This window comes from Adiantum capillus-veneris, chromosome 26, assembly GCF_014529385.1.
Source record: "Adiantum capillus-veneris isolate H3 chromosome 26, ASM1452938v2, whole genome shotgun sequence".
NCBI lineage: Eukaryota > Viridiplantae > Streptophyta > Polypodiopsida > Polypodiales > Pteridaceae > Adiantum > Adiantum capillus-veneris.
Window position 1 is genome coordinate 123,576,923 of NC_140956.1, and position 25,505 is coordinate 123,602,427.

The following is a 25,505-nucleotide window of genomic DNA, read 5'->3' on the forward strand; positions in this document are numbered from 1 at the left end:
TCTATCATGGCTTGTTGATGACAGGTCCATGCAAATGTGCATTCCCAGGCAGATAGTTGTTAATGGGAACATAAAAACATCGGTAAGAACACAGATCTTGTTTCCTCAATGGAAATTGAGAGAGAGAGAGAGAGAGAGAGAGAGAGAGAGAGAGATAGAGATAGAGAGAGAGAGAGAGAGAGAGAGGTGATACCTATTACAAGAAAACCTTGAGACAGAGCTTCCAATAGGAATAGGCCCTGACAGGTGGTTGAAATACAATTGCCTGCACGCATCAAACAACACATCAACTTGATAGGAGTGTGCGTGTGTGATGATTGACTCATGCACTGCAACCTTGACTTTTGAATGCCCCTTAAGGAGGCCCTTTAATTATTATCAAGGAGGCTAGATGTTAAGCGACATGATGGGTGTTGCCAACAAGGAAGTGTTGAATACTCACAGGACGTTGAGGTTGGAAAGAAGGGTGAGTTCAGAGAGGGATATTGGACCCGTGCTAAGTTGCATTATTCGTTATTCGGGAGACGTATAATACGCGAATAATGGGCGTATTATTCGTTTATCTAAATTATACGGCCCTATTATACGGTGCCACATCATCATAAACGGCTAAGCATATAACTTCTTGGTTTTTCGATCGAAAAACTTTTTGAACGAAATTATTTTCAATCAAAAATTAAAACAATCGAATATGTTAGTATATATAGTAGCACGCGACAAGCCTCACACCATACTTTAGATAAATCGATGCAATTTATATGTAATCCAATGGTATTGTTTTTTATTATTGTATTTTTGTTCAATCATTGTTTTTAATTATTTTAATTTCGTTCAATCATTGTTAGTTAAATTAATTTAATGTTTTAATTGATTTTGATTATGAAAATGATCATTGACTTTGTTTTAACTAGCAAATTACTTTTGTGCATCATGGTGAAAGGACAAGAGTGGAGTTATGTGCATGAGTTGAAAGCTGGGAGAAATACATCTCGACTTAATGTAAATCTTGTGGCCACGAGTTCAGTGGTAATGCAACCAGAATTAAAGAGCATTTATTTAAAGTCCCTGGAAATGTTGAAAAGTGCGGGGCACCACCAAAATATATTCATGAAAAATTTGCCATGTATTCTCGCAAAGTAAAGTTGATTCTTGTAGCTAAACATAAAGGTGATGTTTCTAAAGATATTCATGCGAATATTGAACCATCTGTATGCAATGAGGCAACAGAAGAGGTGTGTACCACTCAAGTAAACGATCAAAGTTCTCAATTGAACCCTCTTCATGGACATGATTCTACATCAGGAGGAGTTCCTAGCACAAGCAAATCCGGCAGAGCGTCATCCAATGGACAGACAATGCCTGAAGCATTAGGTAAACAATGGTTGCTTGAGTTGCATTTAAAATGGACACAAGCATTTTTTGTCTGTGGCATATCGTTCAATGCTATGCGCAATCCAATATTTCAAGATGCTTTGATGAGTACAACCAAAAAAGGATTTGTGCTTCCTGACTATAACAAGATGCGAATTGAATATCTTGATAAAGTCAAAGACATTACTGAAGCCATTCTCAAACGCACAGTTCTAGAGTTTGTTCCAGCATTGGATGGATGGACTAACTGTCAGAAAAAACCTTTATTCAATGTAATGCTTATTAACCCTAGAGGGGCTATGTTCGTGGAAGCAATTGACAGCTCATTGAAAGAGATGACTATCACCTACCTAGCAGGGGTGTATGAGCGTGCAATTGCAAAGGCAGGTGGACCAAAGAATGTGACTGCTAATTTCACAGATAAGACCACTGAGTGATGATTCGCATGCACCACTCAACAAGATGATCTAGCAAGAAAAGATCTATATATATGCGTACATAGATGCCTATGTAGAGAGTGATTGGGGTGGCAATTTTCCTATCTCAAGTTTAATGCTCTAGGCATGGCTTAATAAATTCATGGTGTAGTCTATGATGTGCACCAATGATCATGGCCATTGGTGTCCTTCACTCCCACGAAAGTGGATACTTGGCTTTAAGTACATAGAATAGAGCTCTCCAGGAGCCCACTGAAGCATTACGGAATCTCCATTCTCGATTTCTAATAGGAAAACTTGCATTTGAGTTAATTGATCCAGTAATAAAGAGTAAAAACCAAAAGAGATATAAACAAGCCTTGCACAACATAGGACCGGCCAACATCGAAGCATTTGTATTCCCGCTTTTGGGGTGTCAACTATTAGATGAATAGAGAATACAGTACATGTAGAACAAGAAAGAAATAGGATAGAAAAATGATTGTATGAGAGATGTCCAAGTCTATTTCAGAGAAAATTTGAACATATGGTCCGGGCATCATAGGTTCAGGGCCTAGTCTAGGACAAATTCATGATGCAAAAAATCAATTTAGTCGAGGTGCCCAAACACTCAAGTGCTTAGATACTGAAGTGCTCAAAATCCAATTCTGACCTTAACAAAATCTTTGGGGTGCTTTGGATAAATTTTGTATGTGCATGGATCACCAATCTAAGTCTTGTTGAAATTAGGGTTGCAAGGAAATACTCACAGTTCGGAGAAGAAGAAGAAGTGCAAGGCACACAACAGAGAGTGTATTGCTTAGTGCAAAATGGAACGATCACTTTACCCCAAAATAATGGGCATATATACAATGCAAAGGGGGGAACCTCCTAGTGAGGTAAAAAATACATTGATGGTCCTAAGTGTGTTCACACACATCACTACCTCATATATGGTAACAAATCCCCCTTTGGAAGTGATGCAATCATCGAGAGCTAGAAAATAGTGTATAGGGAAGTACCATGGCCTGAGGACATGATCAATCCATAGAGAGCACTAGGCCTGAAGCTTTGTAAAAGGCTTTGAAGTCCTCATGAGGCAATGCCTTTGTGAATAGATCTGCAAAGCTGTCATGTGTCAGCATATGAGACAAGTTGATCTCTCTTCTGAGAGTCTCTCTCTAACATAGTGATAATGCACCTCAATGTTCTTTGTACAAGCATGAAAAACTAAGTTTCTCACAAATACCAATGCGCTCTGACCATTGGTGTAGATGATGTTGGCAGTTTCCTATCCACCACGCAAATAAACTATAAGGCGTGTGAGCCATACACGCTCAATCGCAGTTGTGAAGACAACCTTATACTCAACTTCACAACTCCAAGCTAAGTGGCCACAACTTTTTCCTCAACCATGATATGGATGAGCTATCGAGCATAAACATTAGGAAGGGAATGGGCTCTAAGGGGGCCTCTTTATTTTCCATGGGATTAAAAAGGAGATTATGGAAGGAGAAAATGGGTGGATGTCATGTGGACTGAAATGGTGGGTATGGCAGGGCCTAAAAGTAAGTGGCCAAACTTGTACTCTTTTACAGAATATAAAGACAAAATCTCCTATAGATTCAAAAAACTGAACTTTTCTCTCAATAGTTGAGAAAAAACCAATCCTTTCTCTCTCATCCTTTCTCTCTCTAGTAGTTGTCAGTTTCTCCCTCCCTCTCTCCTAGAAAGGGGTCCCTCCAAAAACGTGTTGATCATTCCCTCCCTCTCTCTCTCTAATGTACCATCTCTCACTTCTCTTCGCTTCACCTTGCAAGAGTTTCTTCTCTTTCCTTCCTTTCAGTTTTCCCACATAAGTTTGAACCACCTTTCCCTCCTCAAGCTTACTGCATTCTCCTCAAGCTTCCTAGGTTCTCTTCAAACTGATGTTCTCCATTTCTCCATGAGCCTCACTAAACACCTCTACCTAAAGGTGAAGATCTATAAAATATCCTTCTGCTAGATCATCCCTCTTTCTTTCCTCAACAATTTTCCTGATCCTTCCCCATTGTGCTCTCGAGAGAGGATCTACTTTTCCCTCAAGATTTGCAACATTATATTCCCAATTAAGCCAACAAACAGGTGGAGCAGTATAGCAGTAAGTGGAATCCTTCGTCTTTGTGTACCATCAACAATCTTGATCTATAAAGTTGAGAACATGGATGTGCAATGTCTAATCATAAGTGTTTTTCTATAGATTGTGCCACTATTCCCGATGGCATCATAAGGTACTCGATGACCCAGGAGTGTCATTGACTCCATTTCATGCAGCAATATATGTACAAGACGACAGTGGATGTTTGGTGACAATGGAGTTCAAACTATTGGCGTGGGTGAAAATGCAGCCCAGCTGAAGAGGTGCACACAAGGTCTCAAGGAGACACATGGCTTCTCGAGCATACCATTGGAAGGGAAGGATCATGGAGTTCAAGCAAACCCATGTAGACAAGAACCTTGCAAAGGTGAAACATGTGTATGCTGCTTCACAACTGAAGCTAGAGACAACAGTGGCTCCATCGAGGTTTCCTGCAATCTGTAATGTCACTCCTTTGTCAAGTTTTCAGATTGTATATTTTGTATTTCTATTGTATATATTGCTTTGATGTCTTTAAGGTTTTCATTGCTTGTTCATGTTTGCAGATGTATTTCCATCCGATTTTGTAGAGTGGGAGCTAATAGAGTCCTTCACAAGAACTTTTAAGGCCATCCACGTTGACATTGGCAAGATGATCTATGTTGGTTGTCCATCGTCGGAGCTTGTCTCACGGGACATTTTTTTTTAAACCATACTGATGTAGCACCTAGGCAAACTAGGTATTCATCCACCAACCTTGCAGAGTATGGAATGGCCTAAGGCAGATAGTGCCTTGATCACAACAACCAAAAGGAGAATCGAGGCGGATGTGCATTCAGCAATGAAGTGTACCTATGGTTCCCACAAAGCTTCCCTAACTTGGTTTATGTCCCTTCATGTGTTTGTGTTTATATTTTGATTGCAGAGTGTTCATAGGACACCAACAATGTGGACTTGCAAAGGGGGAAGTGCGATCAATGACTTCCTTATAGTTGGATGGGAGACTAAGGTGGTCAACCACCAGGGAGATACAATCAAGTGCTATGTAGTTGTTTGCTGAGAATGTGGCATGTAGATACCATATTGCGAAGAAAAGCTTGTCAATTGTCTTTCCCTACAGAAGATGGAAGCTGACGAAGGGAGAATGGGAGGCACTAGACTCTGATGTTGCTTCTAGAGAATCAATTGATCTGCAAATATGCCTCCACGACAATGTAGTGCATGACATCTTGGTGAATAATGATTGGAATCTCAATCACCTTCACGAGTATCTTAATCTTAGATATACCTTGCCCAATCAATATTTTTTTGTAATCAATGAAAAGGTTGTTCATTTCAGAAAAGAGAAGAGCTGTCTGTGTGAAAACATTGGTTTTCCACAATGTATTAATGTAAAAGCTTGTAACTGAAGAGACTTTGCTCCCATGACATGGTTCTGGTCTTGATTGTGCTTGAGGGCATGGAGAAGGGAAAATCAAAGGAAAAGGCCAACCATAAACCTCCTGTAGCTATTGTGGAGGAATCAAATGAATTTATTGAAGAGGCTGATGAGCAGGCTGAAGCATCTATAACACTCGTCCTCCTACAAGATCCTAGCTCCACTATGGAGGAAGATTGGATGACAGAGGGAGACGAGGTGCTGGAGGAAGTTCCTAACCTCCATATTCTCACCTTGCATGCACTGGTGGTGGATGGTCGTCACTTCTTGTTCCTTGATGACATTGCAAAGACACTAGAACTCAAAGAAGATGAGTTTCTCTCAGTGCTCACACTACAACACAACATGGAGATATCGACGCGCGTATATCGACGAAATTAGCGGGCGTCGATATACGCGTCGCAATGTGCGTTGATATACACGTGGAAAGGCTTTATTTCCCACGCGTATATCGACATGTATAGCGATGCGTATATCGACGCATATAGCGATGCAAAAAAAATTTGGGGGAAAAAAGCGAAACCCGCGAGTAGCAGGGGCCATTTTCGCCTACGCTCTGCTCAAATCTTGGCCTCCACCTTCTACGTAGGTATTATGCCCCCCCCCCCAACCTCTCTCTCTCTCTCTCTCTCTCTCTCTACATCGTGTGTGTGTGTGTGTGTGTGTGTGTAGGAAAGAGAGAGAGAGAGAGAGAGAGAGAGAGAGAGAGAGAGAGAGAGCGGTGTGTGTGTGTGTGTGTAGTAAAGAGAGAGAGAGAGAGAGAGAGAGAGAGAGAGAGAGAGAGAGAGAGGTGTGTGTGTGTGTAGGAAATAGAGAGAGAGAGAGCGGTGTGTGTGTGTAGGAAAGAGAGAGAGAGAGAGAGAGAGAGAGAGGTGTGTGTGTGTGTGTAGGAAAGAGAGAGATAGAGAGAGAGAGAGAGAGAGAGAGAGAAGTGTGTGTGTGTGTAGGAGAGAGAGAGAGAGAGAGAGAGAGATAGAGAATTAATGTATGCTTAGGAAATTAAAATTAAAGAAAAATAATTAAAGAGAGAAATGAAATGAAATGTTATATTAATGTCTTCGAAAGGCCAAAGTGACCTATGAGACATGATACAAGAAAGTTAAAATGTGATGGATTTGGTACAAAGTCAGAGTAAGAAGATGACAAAATAAAATATTATGGAATCCTAAACTGCTGGATATGGACTAAACAGCTAAACCAGCTAGCTGGGATAGGTAGATCATAGGAGATCCAGCAGCTGTCGCTGGCGGATCTCATCAATCTCCTCCATGGTCAATAGTCTGACCGGGCGTTATGCATGTCGAGCCAAAGTGACCTAGCTAGATCCTCCGATGCAGCCTCTGTCGATGTTGTGTAGTCCTCCGCAGTCGTGGACATCTAGATCTCCCTAGCTCAATCGCTCGTTCGATCAATAGAGAGATAGGGAAGTAGACAGCGAGAGAGAGAGAGAGAGAGAGAGAGAGAGAGAGAGAGAGAGAGAGAGAGAGAGAGAGAGAGAGAGAGAGAGAGAGAGAGATAGAGAGAGAGAGAGAGAGAGGTAAGTAGAGAGAGAGAGAGATAGGAAATAGCTAGAGAGATAGAGAAAGAGAGTTATATATATATATATATATATATATATATAGAGAGAGAGAGAGAGAGAGAGAGAGAGAGTTAGGGAAGTGAAGAGCGAGATAGAGAGAGAGAGATAGCGAGAGCGAGATCGAGAGAGAGAGAGAGAGAGAGAGAGAGAGAGAGAGAGAGAGAGAGAGAGAGAGAGAGAGAGAGAGAGAGAGAGAGAGAGAAAGAGAGATCGAGATCGCTTTTTTGAGCAAGAACCATGCAAGGCTTCTGAATCTTTCTCAAGTTGCTCATCCATCTCCACATTATCTTCTGGCTTGGACATGGAGGCCCCGTCTGGTTTACAATCAGGTAGAAAACTTTCATTGGGCTGAGAACTTCCATGGCTTGTTCATGTGGTGAAAAAAACACCAGGATAGGCATAATATCCTTGGAAAAACCTGTGCAAAAAATTGCAAACAGACGGAACATTACAAAAATGTCAAAAATGGTCATGCTTTAATATATGATTCATCAAGTGCGGCATTGGAAAGCTTTCTCTGACAGGCTACCTCGGAATGGAGGCAGGTGGGTTCGTAGACAGAGAAGAAACTATGGAACTAAAAGAGGAAAAGGGGTTTTGTCTGCTACATGCATTGCCATGTACACCTAGGAGTGCACGTATGTGTCTACCCATATAGGATTTGACCAATAAAGACGAGATTTTGACCCGGTGGTCCTGATCTCCGTACACCTCTGGACCGAGGTGTACGGAGATTGGGGAAGACTAGAGAATGCGAGGTAGTTTACATTGTGAGGTATATATATATATATATATATATATATATATATATATATATTAAAACAACATTCATAATCATTGTAGATGGCAACGTCATCAACTAACATGGAGATGCGGTTGAACCAGTAGGACAACAGCATGCAAGGATCCATGGACTTCTTATGTGGACTATGCATGATTGGCCAGGATATGGAGAAGCTTCTGGTAATGGCTATTGATTTACAAAATTCTCGCTATTCGCAAGCCCTTTGCCTTGGCCTGATTCATGCTTTGATATATGCAAGACTAACAACTTCGGGATACAATGCATGTCCAATTTGCGGGCAGTCTTTGGATGTGCGCTATTCTACCTCTCTTCGAAAGACAATTTATCAAGGCCACCACCGTTATCTTCCAGATGGCCATCACTTGCGCGAAGGCCAGCTTGGTCGCATCGAATGTCGTCCTATGCATGTACAAGAGTGGCGTCGCCGATGGGAGCAACATGAGGGGCAACCTGTTCCAGGAATGAAACGTTTGTCCATTATCCATACATTGCCATACTAGGGTGATCTACTAATTAACCATTTGCTGGATCCAATGCATATATTCAAGAATGTGGGAGAGCTCCTCTGGAAGACAATCATGGGAATGAAAGACAATCGAGCTTCACGAGATGATTTGCAGTCGGTTGGAAAGATGCCAGAGCTGTGGCCTTTCACCAATGCAGCTGGTCAAACAAAACTTCCAAGAGCGCCATGGGTATTGCTAAAAAACGAAGAGCGACAAGTGAAAAGGGTGATTTCAGAGTTCAGGACGCCAATCGGATATATGCGATGTCTGAAGATAGCATTCACCCGTGACGATCAACTGTCAGGGTTGAAATACCATGACTGGCATAAGTTCTTGCAATTCATTCTTCCAATTGCGATCAAGGGGTGTTTAACGGAGGAAGTGCGGACCTGCATATACAAGATTCCAGAGCTAGTGCGGTGGATCTCTTCCAAGGAGATACGGGAGGAATCTATTGCAGTCGCAAGGGCTAACTCCATTGAGGCAGTTTGCATGATTGAGAAGTATCTACCCACGAGCTGCCTAACTATCCAAATGCACTTGCTCTTCCATGTAGTAGATGAGGTTGCAGTGGCAGGTATAGTCCACATCCGTTGGATGTTCTTTCTAGAGCGGTTCATGAAAACACTTAAGGGTTTTGTTCGCCAAAAAGCGCGTCCAGAGGGGAGCATGGTAGAAGGATGGCTGGTGCAAGAGTCTCTTGTATTGACGACCGAATTTCTATCCGTTTCTGACCCAGAAATGCCTCGACTGTGGAGCGATGAGGAGGATGCAAGACTGGTGGGAGAGGAGCCGCAAGGGCAAGGGGTGCCGAGGAAAATGAACCTGGCCATGCGAGAAAAGATCATGAAGTTCTGTATACTAAATTCAACGTCGATGCAAAAATGGCTTGAAAGGTACGAAGAAGAGAAAGAGAGACACGATCTAGAGCGACAGGATTTCAGGCGAAGTCGAACGACTAGAGGCTTACCCTTGCCAGACTATCTCGCTCCTCTACCTGAATTCCCTACAATGGCATGGTTGGACAAGACAGTGAGAGCAGCTCGACAAATCGGAGAACCCATATCTCTAGAAGAGGAAGAGTTGGCTATTGGATGTGACTGGAAGTATCATACATACATGGCACTGTGGTCGCATGGAAAGCATTTCAGAACAAAAAAAATTGACAACAGAAGAAACACGTTTGACAGTGGGGTAATGGTTAGTTTCATGCAAAAGAGCAGGGCCAGTGCTAGAGACACGAATGAGAGCACTAGCAACCTGGATTACTATGGTCTGGTGTCAGATATCCTGAAAGTAAGCTTCAGGCGGTTTGAGATGTTTTTGTTGGATGTGAAGTGGTTCAAGGTGATTACTTCTGGTCGCAATGCAACGGTACGCAGAGATGGAAACAAACTTGTGCAAATAGATTCTACAAAGACTTGGATAGATGCGAGCGACACATTTGCTCTCCCCGAACATTGCGAGCAAGTGGTCTTTGTATCGGACCCTCGAGACCGACAATGGTGGTTTGTGGTTCAGGTTGCTCCAAGAAATAAACAAGTATTTGAAGGGCAAGATCTCCTGGAGGAAAGTCAGTCAGACAACGTCCATACTACTATGACATTAGATGAGATGGACGAAGGTATGGCAGAGGAAGCTGACAGATATACGAGGGATGACGCAGACAAGCCAGAATTGACACTTGTAGATGAAGATGCAATGGATGAACACAATTTGCCAGAACCAGTTGGGGCAGAGTTATGTTTGCAATTAGAGATAGACGATGATACAGTGCAAGATCTTATCGATGATGCCTCACTCGTCGAGGCCTAGGCCTGTAAGTGTTTGTGTGAAGACTTTGATTTAAAATTAAGCTTAAAGTTAATTTAAACAACTGTATTCTGACGCTTTATTTTACTTTCTTTGTGCAGGACTTTAGTATGGCAGATGAGATTCCAGATCCCGCTTCCATGAGTGCAGATGCATTCATGGGCTTCGTTACATGGATGACGCCTGCTCAGATGGCAGAGGCTTCTCAGTACTGGGTAGCCAGAGGCACGGGTACTACGCCTCCGGGCTTCACACCCGAGGGACCGACGCCTAGGGGGGGACGCCTACGGGGTTCAGGACACCTATGGGTACGACGCCTTCTTCTCCCATCAAGGCCGCTTCGACATCTAGGGGTGGGGCAGAGGCGGGTACGTCCTCATCTCCGCATCACAGGTGCACTCGCCGATCTCGGCGATTGTTAGGTGGAGGTGGTGGTTGCTGTGGAGGAGGGTCCACAGATGCTTCAACCCCTCCTCACTCACGACCCCCGTCTTACCCACGCACACCTTTCGACACACCTCAGACACCTTGGGGGGCACACGATCCTAGTGCTTCCAAGCTCTATACTGTACGGGGAGATGGTTCTGTTGACATGGATAGAGTCGGGACTGAGATGCGACAGCGGATTCGCCAGCTCGTGGAGCTGCAGTTTTTGACCAGCATTCTGACCTCTTCGGATCAGCAAGAAAAGAAAAAAGTCACTTACATAGTGGAGACCATCCTGAGAGAGTACCAACATGCTCCGAGTTCTTCCGTTGTTTCGGCGCGGTGGATCAAGGGTGTTGCACGGGACACCATCAAACATCGACGAGATGCAGCTCGGAAGGCTTTCAGGAACGGCTCGCCGAAGCCTTCGAGCATCCCACACGAGACGTGGCTGCAGATCAGGAAGGATGAGCGGATAGTGGCCACGCGGTTCAGACAGCAGCGTGAGGCCACGCAGATACGACAGATGACTAGTGGGACATCTCATCTTGGCAGCGGAGGCTTCGACACCTTTCGCTATGAGTTTGTGAGTTTCTAATCCAATCTTAACTATGGCGTTTTTTAAAACGCGATGAATCATGTATCCTTATTACTTTGATTTTTGTATAAACGCAGAATCTTGCGATGCATCGAGCTCCATCACACGAGAAGGAGTCAGATGGATATCGCAGAGGTATCTATGAAGTACTGAATGATCTTGAAGCTTAAGGAGAGCCTGTAGACTGGGAGGCCTTACAATCTCGCTGATCGTTTGAGGTCAGACGTTAATATGTGTGAGTTGATTTAATTAAGTCGGTATATGTGAAGTAATATCAATACTAATTTTGTGAGTTGTCCTATGTGCAGGTTGCGACGCCTAGTCATTAGTGGACCAGATTTCATCTATATGCTTTGTGAGATACAGACACGCTTCTGTGTCTCTTTTTTGTACAAACAGTTAGTGTTCAGACAGTTATTGTTTCCCTTATGGTTATGATTATTGTCATTGTCATTGTATAGACAGTTATTGTTTCTCTTTCTGGTTATGCTTATGGTTATTGTTAATTTTGTTTATGGTTATGGTTACCTGCATTATGGTTTTGATCAAAGTGATTATAGCTGGTGATGGTTTTAAGTTATGGTTATGCTTTTAAGTTATGGTTATGGTTCGTTATGGTTATGCTTTTAAGTTATGGTTATGGTTCGTTATGGTTATGCTTTTAAGTTATGGCTATGCTTTTCAGTTGGTACGGTTGTCTTTCATTGGCCTTAAATCTCATGTGAGATCCTACATGGATAGCATGTAGGAGGCGTATACATGATATGGTTTTTTTTGAAAAGTTTATGTAAAAACAAAGGGAACTCTGCCAAAATTTCTGCGCGCGGGAGCATGGTTGATATTTTGGTGTTGCTCGCTTTCTTGGGTAGAGGGCAGGAAGTCTAGTTGTGGCTGTGTCCATCTTTTAACTGGGCACAGGCCAGGCTACCTGCCCTCTGCCCAAGAAAAAACATTTCTGCTATGGTCGTCGCTATATGCGTCGCTATGGTCGTCGCTATATACGTCGCTATGCACGTCGCTAATAGCGACTGGTTTCCCAGCGACGCGTATAGAGACGCTCATAGCGACGGGCAGCATCGATATATGCGTCGATAACACCTTCTTTTGTTGTAGTGTCACTATCTATGCGGGCATGAAAGATCCCAATGGAAAGCAAGAGAAGGTCAACTTTCAAATTGACTTTGAAGACCAAGGTCTCCCTCCAAGCCTCTCTTTCCTCCGTAGTGAAAACGAACAGAATTTGGTACAAACCGTGGCAAATACACTTATGGAAATCAAATCATGTGCCTCATTTTATAAAAGCATCCTGGAAAGTGCTTTTCATCCACACAAATTGCTGATCATTATGGGTGGAGATCTCTCTAGCATCGATCTTACAAGGAAAAATCTTAAAGATATGGATGAAGAAACTGAGGTAACCACTTTTAAACCTTATCAATAGTGTGTTGTACCCTACAGAAAGTGTTGTAGATGTTTAAAATGTTTTGCAGACCACATACCATCTTGATAAGTTTGCAATGGATACTGGAGGTTCGTGCAATGTTCCTATGGGTAGCGATAACTCCCTCTGACACTATCTTGGCCATCTGGGGCCATCCGTTCTTTGAGTTGCTCACACATAGTTTTCCAAGCATGGTTCTCCGGAGCTGCTCAAGTGCAAAGCATTAAGTGCCATCATTATTGAAAATTCCCTTACCCTTAATGCTCACAAGTTTATCTTGGTGGACCGGGAGGCGTCATTCTATGCCTTTACAAGAAAGCACCCTTGGTCAATCCTCTCCCATTGTGCCTGAAGCCTAGGGCAAGGAGTGACAAACCCATAGGATATTGTAAAAATGTTTGGTGTCAAGTCTGCCATTCGCCCTATACTTACATATGTGATTTACAAGAAAACCAACCAGCCATGATGTAATATCCAAAGCAATATAGAATAATAGTGTCCTTTGTTTTTTTTGTCCCTTCTTGTTCTTTCTTTTAATTTCTATTTCTATACTTTCTTTTAAATTTCTATCTCCTTTGTATTTTTTTTGTCACTTCCTGTACTTTGTTTTTAATTTCTATTTCTATACTTTCTTTTTAATTTCTATTTCTATACTTTCTTTTTAATTTCTATTTCATTTTTTCAACGTGTTCACACCTCCTTGACCATCCAAGAACCCGCCAGACGTGAGACGCCACCGATGAACATTTTGCAAAACAGGGTCATTTTCGATGAGTACGGAGGCAGTGGGACCGCCAAAATGCACGACGATGCCCAGCGGTGCCGCACGGGCCAAAAAAAGGCCCTGTGCACCACGACACGCATGGGTCAGTTGAAAAATTGACCCATGCACTTCGTGGCTCATAGGGCCCTTTTTTTTGCCCGCACGATGTCGCTCGGCGTCGTCATGAATTTTGGCGGTCCCATGGCCTCCCTACGCACCCAAAATGGCTCCGTTTCACAAAATGTTCACCGATAGGCGTCCTACGTCCGGCGGGTGGTGCTTGAATGGTCGAGGAGGTGAAATCTAACAACTTGATTAATTCAAATACTTCAACAAAAGAAAGTACACAATTAACTATTACAATTACACCAAATGGTAGAAAATTGACTCATTCATATTATTTGGAAAGATTACAAATCTCATAAACAAAGGTTACATGGGAAAAATACTTCTTATGGAGACACCCTCATTCCTCAGATTGGTCACTAGAGCTAGATCTGTATTTTTTAGAGTAACTCGCTTAGCATGCATCATACAAGATACCCCATCTTGGAACAACTGCACCAAAATATCAGCGGTGGCATCCTGTACGGGCAATAGAGATGGAAGTTGGATACGTGTAATAGACTCTGAATATTCGTCCATTATTTCTCTCACCATCCGAGAGAAAGCTGCCTTTGTTATTATTGGCTCGGTGCTCTTCGGATCTCACATAGAGCAACAGTGCCTGGCCCATTGAGGAGGGTCATTTTTGTACTTTTTCCTCCTCTCCTCTTTGGCTTGTTGCTCTTCAGGTGTGAGCTTGTCCTTTTCTTTTTTGCACATTGTTTCGCTGATCTCTGAGGAATTTTTTAAGGTCTTGAGCTCTCATTCTTGGCTTCTTGGGTGGCCCGAGCTCTATTCTCTTCTGCTCTCCTCTCTGACTCTGCTCGTGCTTGTAAATTAGCCAAGTGAGCTCTCTCATCCTCAGCTCTCTGCCATTATTCTTGCTCTCTCTGCCTTCTGTGTTCTTCATGCAATCTCTATGCTTCTCTATTAGCTTCCTATTTCTTCTCTATCTCTCTCATTCTCTTCCTCATCTTGGCATCTTGTGCTATTGAAACAGGGTCACCTGGTATTACTATGATCACCCTTTTTTTGACCAGCGGGGGGAATTGTTATGGTGTAGTAACTATTACTTGACCTTCAGGTGCAGTCGTTTCTTGAGATTCATTTTACCATATACATGTGGTAGTGATGTGTGTGAACACACTAGGACCGCCGGGGCAATTTTTCCCTCTTTAGGAGGTTTTTCCCCCCGAGCATTGTATATACGCCCATCACTCTACGGCTATCTATCTTTCCATTGCACACTAAGTAATACACTCTCTATTGTGTACCTTGAGCTTCCTTCGTCTTCTACAAGCTGTGTGCGTTTCTCTACAACCCTAATTCCAACAATTGGTATCAGAGCAGGTTGCATCCTCCCGGGCTCAATCGTCAGGCAGCTCCAGTACGCCCGCTCACTTTCTCCAATTTCAGTGAGCTTTGGCGAGCATTCGTAGGTCGACAAATATTTCGATTAAGCTCGTAGAGCTTAATCTGCTCAGAATTTCGATTCGGGCTCATTTCGGCCTCCGTTCCCACTACAAGCAGGTCTGCACAGGCAATTTCATCATTTTGTGCAAAAATTCTATCAATTCCGTTTTTTGCATAACATTTGCCTTATAGTCATCTACGATTTGTGTTATATAGCACGTGCTATTCTCGCTCCGTTTATCCTATTTTCGAGCAGTTTTCACATCAGGTGCAGCATTTACCATGGCTGACAACAACAACACAGATGTGTTCAAGATGTTTTTTGTTGAGGACAGGTTGGATGGGTACAATTACCCTATGTGGGCTTACATGATGCAACATGTTCTTGTGTCAAAGGGCATCTGGAATATTGTGCAGGGCATTAATGTACGTCCTGGTTCTGAGGATGCAGGCGATGTTGAGGATGTTGCAGGTCTTGTTGCAAGGATTGCTACTATTAGAGTTGTTTTGCCTACGGTAGAACAAGCTCATTGGAATGTAAAGGATGCACAAGCTCATGCATTGATTGTGTTGTCTGTGAAGCGTAACATTGTTCCTCACATCCATTCAGCAAAATCTACAAAACAGGCTTGGGATATTTTGGCTAGTCTTTATGCAAGTCCCAATGAGGCTAAAATTGCTTTGCTGCGTAAAGAGCTGGAGTCCAAGATTATGCATGAGGAAGATGATATGGACACTTTCCTTGCTAGTGTCAAAGATATCAATGAGCAACTTATTTTGGCAGGTGAAGTCATTTCAGACAGTTCCCTTGTGCAGACTATTCTTGATGCCTTACCAGATTCTTACCAGACTTTTGCTAGTACTTGGAGACTTATGACCCAAGGAAATCCTGAAGTTGTCAAGTTTGATGCATTATGCACATTGCTGTTGCAAGAGTCACTTTCCAGAAAAAATAGGACTAGGAAGCGTGCAATTGAACAGGCTTTTATTGCTTCTCAAAGAAAGTGTGGTAACAGAAATGCAACCACTTCTTATGGTTCTACTGCGAGTGGCAAAATTTCTGCTCCTAATGCTTCTGTTGGTAGCAATTCGTCTGGAAATTCTGGTGATAAGGGCAAAAAGAAGATTGATTGCCATTATTGTAAAGCTAATGAACACTTGATCAAGTCGTGTCCTAAGTTGAAGGCCAAAGAGGCTAAGAAGAAAGAGGGTGGTTCCACTGCAAATGCCGGTTCCACTACAAATGCAGCCATTGTTGAGTCTTCTGTGAAAGGAGACTGTGTTGTTGATGTTGATACAGAATGGGATTTTAGCATAGAGTGCACTTACAATATTGTTGTCCATGATGCATGCTTGTCAATTCCTGCAGATTCACATGTGTGGTATTTCGACAGGGTGCTACAAAGCACATTACTTCACATCGTGAATTGTTCATTTCTCTCAAGTCTGTCCCTCATGGGAATTTAGTCACTTGTGCCAACAATGCCTCTTATCCGGTTCAGGGAGTTGAAAAGATTGTGCTTACTGCTGCAAATGGCAGTTCCTTCACACTTGTTGATGCACTTTATGTATCGGGGATCAAGAAGAATCTCTTGTCTGTATCCCCACTTGCTAGACTTGGACTTGTAGTCAAATTTGTGGATGACAAATGTACAGTTCATGATCTCAGTTTTGGTGATGAAATTGTTGCATCTGGCCTTTTGTGCCGTGGGCTGTATAAGCTCACTTTGTATGACAAGTGTGGACAAAATTTTGCAAATGCTGTTGCAGATTCAAGGGCTATTTAAGATGCAAAACTTTGGCATGCACGTTTTGGTCATCTGAATTTTGCCAGTTTGCTGCGTTTGCAGAAATCTGATATGGTTTCTTCTTTTCCACCTCTTGAAGCACCTGTCAAACATGTTTGTGAAAGTTGTATTTTGGATAAGATGCAGCACACTAAGTTTCCAAAGGATGGTTCAGTTTGGGCCACATGCAGGTTGCAGCTTGTGCATAGTGATGTTTGTGGACCCATGCAAACTCCATCCTTGGGCAATTACCTGTATTTCGTGACTTTCATTGATGATTACTCCAGGCATCCATGGGTATTTCCGCTTAAAGAGAAGTCCGAAGTTTTTATGTGCTTCAAACAATTTCTGGCTATGGCTGAAAATGTCTCGAAATGTACTATGGGCACCTTCCGTTCCGATCGAGGGGGGGATTATATGTCTCATGAATTTAATGCATTTCGGGCTAGTCATGGGATAAAACACCAATTTACAGTACCTTATACACCTCAGCAAAATGGTTTTTCTGAGAGGAAAAACTGGTCACTTATGGAAATGGCACAATGTATGGTCAAAAGTCAAGCTTTGCCGCATTATTTTTGGCTTGAGGCCATCATGTGTGCCACTTATGTACTTAACAGGTGTCCTACGAAAGCTTTGCAGTCTATTACTCCATATGAAGCATGGCATGATAGAAAGCCTTCTATTGAGCACATGCGTGTTTTTGGCTGTTTGGCATATGCTTTGGTGCCACAAACACAGCGCAAAAAATTGGATGATAAGGCTGTCAAATGTATTTTTGTTGGTTATAGTGCTGAAAGAAAAGGTTACAGGTTGTATCATACACAAACAAAACATATTCTGGTTTCACGGGATGTAGTGTTTGTGGAAGATTCTGTTCAGCCCTTGCTCTCATGTACTAGAGACACTAATGTAAGATCACAGAACATTTATGACACTTTGTTGCCTCTTTTCAGTGGTGGAAATACAAATGTAAGTTCCAATAAGGAAAATGTATAGCCTATGGGGGTTTCTGAAAATGTTACAGATCAGCCTATTATTGATGCAGATGTACATGATGTACTTGATGAGGAAAGGGCTGAAAATGAGCAGGCTAGAGGTATGCCAAAATGGCTGGTGCACACTTTGCGTGACAGTAAATTGGATGCACCTTTGTCTAGTCGTACTCGTTCAGGCTCTCGCCATGCATCTTATGCATCAGATTGTTATGCTTTGGCTGTGTCTATCTTACATGATGTTGAGGAGCCTCTGTCTTTTGATGAAGCACAGAATTCAAAAAGTGGATGACTGCCATGCAATCAGAATATGATGCACTGATAGAAAATGACACATGGACTTTATGTGATTTGCATCCTAGCAAAAATGCCATTGGTACGAAGTGGGTTTACATTTGAAACGCAAGCCGGATGGTGAGATCGATCGCCATAAGGCTCGACTTGTTGCAAAGGATTATGCACAGCAAAAAGACATAGAATATGAAGAGACTTTTGCTCCCACTTGTCGTATGACTTCTGTGCATTTTCTATGTGCATTGGCAGCTCATTTTGGTTGGGATGTACATCAATCAGACATTGTTACTGCTTTCTTGAATGGTGACATATTTGTGGAAGTTTATGTAACGCAACCTCGTGGTTTTGTCATAAAAGGACAAGAGGACAAAGTGTGCAAATGTAAGAAGGCTTTGTATGGTTTAAAGCAATCTCCTCGTGCTTGGTATGAGAAAGCTGACACACATTTGGTTAAACGAGGCTTTTGTAACAGTCCAACAGAAAGCACATTGTATGTAAAGCGTGAGGGTGATGTACTTCTCATTGTGGTTCTTTATGTCCATGATTTGTTGATCACTGGACCAAATGAGAAACATATTGCTGAATTTAAGGCTGATTTGAATGCTACTTTCAAGATGAAAGATTTGGGGATGTTGCATCATTACTTGGGTATACAATTTAAGGAGTGTGATGGTGGTATTGCCTTGTGTCAGAAAAGTTACATAGAGACATTGCTATGTAAGTTTGGACTTGAGGATTGCAAACCTATTGCCACTCCCATGGAAACAGGTTTGAAGTTGAGTCTACATGATGCTGGTGATCCTGCTAATGTCACTCTTTACCAAACTGTTTTTGGCAACCTCATTTATGTATGCAACATGAGGCCAGATATTCAGTTTGCAGTCTCACGGGTCAGCAGATTTATGCATAGCCCAGGGTCTAAGCATTGGCAGGCTCTCAAGAGGATTTTCCGCTACCTTAGTGGCAATTTACATCTTGGCTTGTTTTATCCCAAGGGGGGATCATTGCCGCCAAACTTACATGCTTTTTCAGACTCAGATTGGTCTAGTTGTTTTGACACGCTGACGAAGGAAATTTGGAATGGCGGCCTCTACACCAAAACAAACTCCATTGCGCCACAAGGGAAATGAGATGAGGGCACCACCTAGTCTTGGAAGCGTGGACTAGGACCGCTACACAAAGAGAGAGAGAGAGAGAGAGAGAGAGAGAGAGAGAGAGAGAGAGAGAGAGAGAGAGAGCTATCACTATGAATGAAGCATTAACCTTAGTGTGTGTACAAGGAATGGATAACTTCAAGCACTCCCAACACAAATAGCATGTAGATTACTAAACAACAACTCAAGAATTAGCAACAATCACATCAAGCACTCTCACACACACATAAAAGATCTCTCTTAATTAACATAAGTAAGAGGAGGGGAGGTTACTAGCATAAAACAATTTGCACTCTAGAATGTGCAAGAATAGAGTGAATGAATGAGCTTTATGGGCTCATGATGAGTGATAAAAAGACCCAATGGGGATGAGGGAGACTTGAAATTACAAAGGGGGGGGGGGCCTCTTTATATAGGAAAGAGAGTGATTAGGAGTGAGGTTAAGATCCAAGTGCAATTTGTACAAATGAAGCTTGATTAGGGACATTCAACCAATGAAGAAGCTCCTTCCAAGTGATTTGTTGACCAATTTGCAACTAATTGGCTCGATCATCACTTGTGTTGTCTTCACTCCTTCCTCCATAGCTTGAGTCCAAGAGCTTCCTTATTTTAAAATGTAAAGAATCTACATAAAATCAATACATATCTAGTAATAATAGAAAGGGGTTGAATGAGAACTTATAAATTACAACAAGATTAAGCATCATTCGAGAGGTGATTAGAAGAGGAATTTGTGATGGTTTTTTGAGCTTGAGAGAGAGGAGGAAGGAGGGGAGGGAGAGAAGGCTAATGGCTTATTTTTAGAGAAGGACTCAATGTGGAAAAGGAAGGGTGTGTGTGTAAAGGTAGAGGGGGTGGTCTCCACCACAGTTGAAAAAACTGGCATCCGCCATTTTGGCCATATCTCCTATACCGTAGACGTAAAAATTGTAAAAAAAATATGGTCAGAATCTCCAGCTCATCAGCTACAACTTTGATGAAGATAACTTTTCTTGGATCAGAGTGGAAGTATTTTTTAAAAATCCAGCAAAATCATGTGTCTGTTTCCTTCCTTTACCAAGTCTTCCACCTGGGTCCCATCTGTTTGAATCATCATATGGCTCCAAAGCCATGATGATATGAGCCACTCATGACCCTTGAATCATGGGTGCATGGATCCACAACCACATCATATCTTTTATTTTCACATTTACATATTTTCCCTTCCCTTTACCACTAGGTTTTCCCTTTCACCTCCGGTGAAGTATTCAAGGAAAAATTCCCATCAAATCATTTTTTGAATTTTTCCAAGAGGTTGTTCTCACTCTTTCTTTTATTGTAAACCTCTAGAAGCAAGGAAAACCAACAAAATATAGTAAACAAAAATTTGTGATAGGCTCGGATCATAGCCCCCCCCAAACCAGGCTAGGGGTATTTATGCCTCTAGCCTACTTTCTTTGACCTTGGGCTGACCTTATCCTGATGTGATAAGGCTTTAGACGCCATCCATTTTTCCTGGTCTTGTGCACTTTACCATCAATGTCTTGAAGTCTTTAAGAGCCATTTTTGAACTTTTTGGTGACCAAGAAAGGGCCTTCCCATCGAAAAAGAAACTTTCCGTCCTTACGAGTGTCGAAGTGATTGTCATATCGAAGCACCAGAGATCCCTTTTTCATGTCTTTGGATGCTATCTTTTTGTTGAACTTTTCTCTGCGCTTCTCTGCTTCTTGAGAATAGTGGTTGATGGCTTCTTCACGATCCAATTGCAGCCTCTCTAGATCCATGATCCTTTGATGTACTTTCTCCTTTTGAGAGCCTACCTGGCTACCCAATATTCGAAGACTTGTTAACTTCACTTCAATGGGCAAAAGCGCCTCCTTTCCATAAACCAAATGAAAGGGTGTGTACCCTAATGTGGTTTTGAAGGAGGTTCTATAGGCCCATAGAGCTCCATTCAGGTGTTTGTCCCAATCTTGGTGCCTGGCATGTACCTGTTTGGTGAGAATTTTGCAAATGATTCCATTTACCTTTTCCACCAAGCCATTGCACTGAGGGTAGTAAGGAGTAGAGTGTTGATGTTGAATATTTAGCTTCTACATGAGTTCTCCTACCAAGTCTGCTCTAAACCCTGGTCCTCTATCAGATAGTATTTCAAGAGGGATGCCAAACCGGCAACAGATGTGGTCAAAGATAAACTGACTCACATCCTTAGCACTAATTCTATTGGTCGGCATAGCCTTAGCCCATCTAGTCATGTAGTCTACTCCCATGATGATGTACTATTTACCTGACTGAGTGCGTGGTAGAGGCCCTGTGGCATCAATTCCCCACTTCTCAAAGGGCCCATTTATTGGGTTCTGAGGTTCAGCTATGAGCCGTCGTGGTCCTGCTTTCTGCCATTCATCACATGTTTGACACCAATATTTGACATCACGATGAAGACTTGGCCAAGTAAACCCAGCTTGTAGAACCTTTCTACTAGTGATGTCGTGTGCTAAGTGTCCTCCGCACATATCATTGTGACAATCTTTTAAAATCTCTTCAATTTCACTCTTCAAAGGCACTCTCCTAAGCACACCATCCTTACCAAGACAATACAAGTTATCATTTACTATGTGATACCTGGTAGCCTTCCTAGCTAACCATCGTCTTTCCCCTGCAATCAAGTGTTTAGGAACCTCTCCTTGCTTCAGAATGTGCATAATATCTTTTAAGTCCTCCTTGCCTTGCTGAAGTGGAAGTTGGATGGACACTGCTCCCACTATTGACTCATTTAACTTCGATGATGCTAGGTGGTCTGCATCCTTGTTCTGGTCTCTTGGCACATGATGTACTTGTGCCTCCCTAAATCTCCTCATAAGAGCTTTGTCTTCTCTCATTTTAGTGGAGAGACTGGCATTTTTGCAAGCCCATGTACCTTGCATTTGCCTTACCAAAAGCATGGAGTCACCAAAAGCATTTAATCTCTCAATTGAATTATCCAGGCACCAACAAAGGCCATGAATTAGAGCTTGATATTTTGCTTCATTGTTTGAGTGGACATCTTCTAGAGTGATCCCTTCACCATGGATCCTCTCTCCCAATGGAGATAAGACCACGATGCCTGCAGCTGCCTTATCCTTGGTTCTCTTGTATGCTCCATCAAAGTAGAGGCTATAAGCATTGACCATAGCCTCTAGAGCTGGAGGTGGTGGAAGTTCCTTTCTCTTCAAATGGAAAACTTTTTCATAGCGGTTGTTTGTTAAAATGTCGGCTAAGCATTCTTGAGTTGTTCTTTCAACCTGTATTGTATAATCAAACTCTTGAAGTCGCACCACCCACTTTGCTATTTTGTCAGAGATTTCCATATGTTGTAGTGTATAGCGAAACATATCCTCCACAGTGATAATTACAAACCTCTTCGGCAGCAAGTATGGCCGAAATTTGGTTACCGCAAACATGAGAGCTAACACTAGCTTTTCCATCAGGGTGTAGGCCTTCTCTGTGTTTTCCATGAGGCGGCTAGCAAAATACACAGGCCTCATAAAGGATGTTTTTGGATCTTTTTGTAGGAGGGCAGCACTAATGGCCTCTTCTCCCACACTAGGGTTTACAAAGAATGTTTCTTCCCAACAAGGTTGGAGCATTACAGGGAGTGACCCTAACATTTTTTTTATCTCTCTAAAATGCCCATCACTTTCTTCACTCCAAACAAGCGTCTCTTGACGAGTCAACTGTTGTAGAGGAAATATCACTTGGGAGAGTAAGTGTATGAATCTACTCAAATATCTTAGCTTTTGCAAGAAAGAGATTAATTGTTTGATGGAAGTTGGGGAAGGTAGATTTAGCAATGTTTCTATCTTTTCAGGATCTACCTCGATTCCATCAATGGACACTACATGCCCCAATAGTGTAACCTTGCTTTCCCCAATGTGACATTTGTCCTTCTTTAGTTGTCCACCCAGCTTAGCTAAACGAGTAAATCCTTCATCAATCTTGCCGAGATGCATACTTTTGGAGATGTAAATACAAAAGTCATCAATGAAAACCCTTATGGACTTACCAAAGTAAGGTTGGAAGACCATGTTCATGAATCGTTGAAAGGTGGCTGGAGCGTTGGTGAGACCAAAAGGCATGACTCGAAATGAAAAATAACCCCATGGTGTGATGAAAGTAGTCTTTTTCTGGTCCTCCTCTGCAATGCGTATTTGAAAGTAGTTGGAGTAGCCATCACACACTGTGTATCGCTCATGGCCTGCTACTTCATTTAGAATCTCATCTTGAAATGGGAGAGGGAAGTGGTTCCTCTTTGTTGCAGCATTTAGTGGCTTGTAATCCACGCACACTCGCCATTTACCATTCTTCTTTGGCCTCACCACTACTGGGGAGACCCTTTCTGAATCTTCTACTGGGTATATGAATCCTGCTTCCAAGAGTCTCTTCACCTCGGACAACAGTGCATTTTGTTGCACAACTCCTAATCTTCTTAGTTTTTGTACTACTGGCTTGCTCCCTTCTTTTAGATGGATATGATGCTTCACTGCAGTGACACCTGTAATGTGAGTGTAATCAGAAATAAACAATGATTCATGCTTCTTGAGAACATTTACATAACCCTCCTTTTCTTCTTCCTTTATATCCTTGGATAACATCTTCTCTAGGCTGGCATCCCACACATTCTCCATTTGGATCCTTGGGTTGTCTTCTGATGAGGTAGTTTCCTTTATGGTGACGCCCATGACTTCGTGAGTGCTATCACTCTCTTCACTTGAACTCTCTTCCTTGTCCATGGATGAGGAGCATCCACTTGAGCTCCACTCATCAGTTGACGTCTCTAGTTCAAGGTTCTCTTGTCGCCCATTCTTCAAGTTATAAACCACCTTCCGACTATGGCCACCCATGCGAGGCCTCAACTCCAAGTCTCCTGTTGCCCAATCTTGCCTAGCTCCTATACCCATGAGCCAAGGTCATCCTAAAATAAGGGGGTATCCTTCTCCCTTTACTGGCATCACATAAGCATCAACCTCTGTAGTGATTCCAAAAACAGAAACTCTCAAAGATTTCACTACACCCACACAAGTGACAGAGACATTATTGGACATTTTTTCCCTAAAGTTTGATGATTCCATTACCTCTAAACCCAATTGATGCATTAGCTTTTCTGTCATGACACAAACCTCTGCTCCACTATCAATGTAAGTTTTTGGAATCCGTTGTCCCTTGATTTGAGCCTCCACCAAAGGCACTATATCCTTGAGACCATATGCTTTGATTACACTTACTAGCTTACTTTGCTTTGCCCTCGTGCTCACCATTTTTTACCATTGTCGTCGCAGCTTTGGGGAGATATGAAGTAGTTGTGGCCAAGTAATCTTTGGTCCTTGAGAACTCACATCAGCTGTCAAGTCATAAGGTTGTGTCCGAGATCCCATAGGGAAATCAGAGATGTCAATTTGAGACCTAGTATGGGTCTTTCTCTTCTTGGCTTCATCTTTAGTTGCCCGAGATGTACTTGCTTCATTGCTTGCATCCTTGCTTGTTTCTTTACTTACTTCATCCTGGACACGCACACGCTTGATAGACATTGTAGCCACTTCATCTATCTTCATCTTCCCTTTATCTATTTCTTCCTGGTTGCTTCTTCCCTTGAGGACCTCCTCCATCCTTATGATGCTCACATTTGGTTGAGTAGAAGGGGCTTGAGCTTGAGCACGAGGTGGCTGCAAAATTTGAGGTTGCAATTGCTCTTGTGCTTGAGCTCTAGCATGGGGAGGGCTTACTTGTTGTCGAGGACCTCTGACACGGTAGTCATATCTTCTGGGATGAGGGCAATTATACATGCCGTGGCCATTTTCCCCACAATTGTAACACAACATTTTCCTTGCTTGACGTCGCATTGGTGGCCGATTCCCACCATTCCCCTCAATAGTCCTTCTTGCACCATGCACAAGATTTACTCTCAACCCCTCTAGCTGGTTTGTGAGATTGTTTATTTGTTGGAGCATATCTTCTTGTTGACCTCTATTGAGGTCTGGTGCATTAGGCACATTTGGAGGTACGTGAGAAGCTTCCATAGTTGTGATATTGCCTCCCAAAGCTAGCTAGCCAGCTTGGGCTTGATAGAGAATCTTTTGATTCTTTTCCCTAGCAATTCTTAAGGCATTTTCAAAAGTATTTGGAAATTTTCTCTTTACCTTATCCCTTAGCAAGGGGTACAAACCTGAGATAAATCGATCCTTTTGGAGGCAATTGGGAGCTTGCTCACAAGGGTTTAGTGAGTCTGACCATTGCCCCCAAAGTTTCAGAAAACCTTCCTCATAGGTTGCATAACCATGAGGGTCAACTTGATGAAGAGCCAGAAGCCGTTGCCATAGTTCTTCTGCCGAATTGGCTCGTTGAAATCTTCGTAGGAAATCCGCCTTCAATCCCTCCCAATCAGCTCTTTGGGTTGGATCTAGAGCCTGGAACCATACCCTAGCTTCTTCTTTGAGCACCAAAGGAAAAGCTCTCAATTTCAATGCTTCGTCA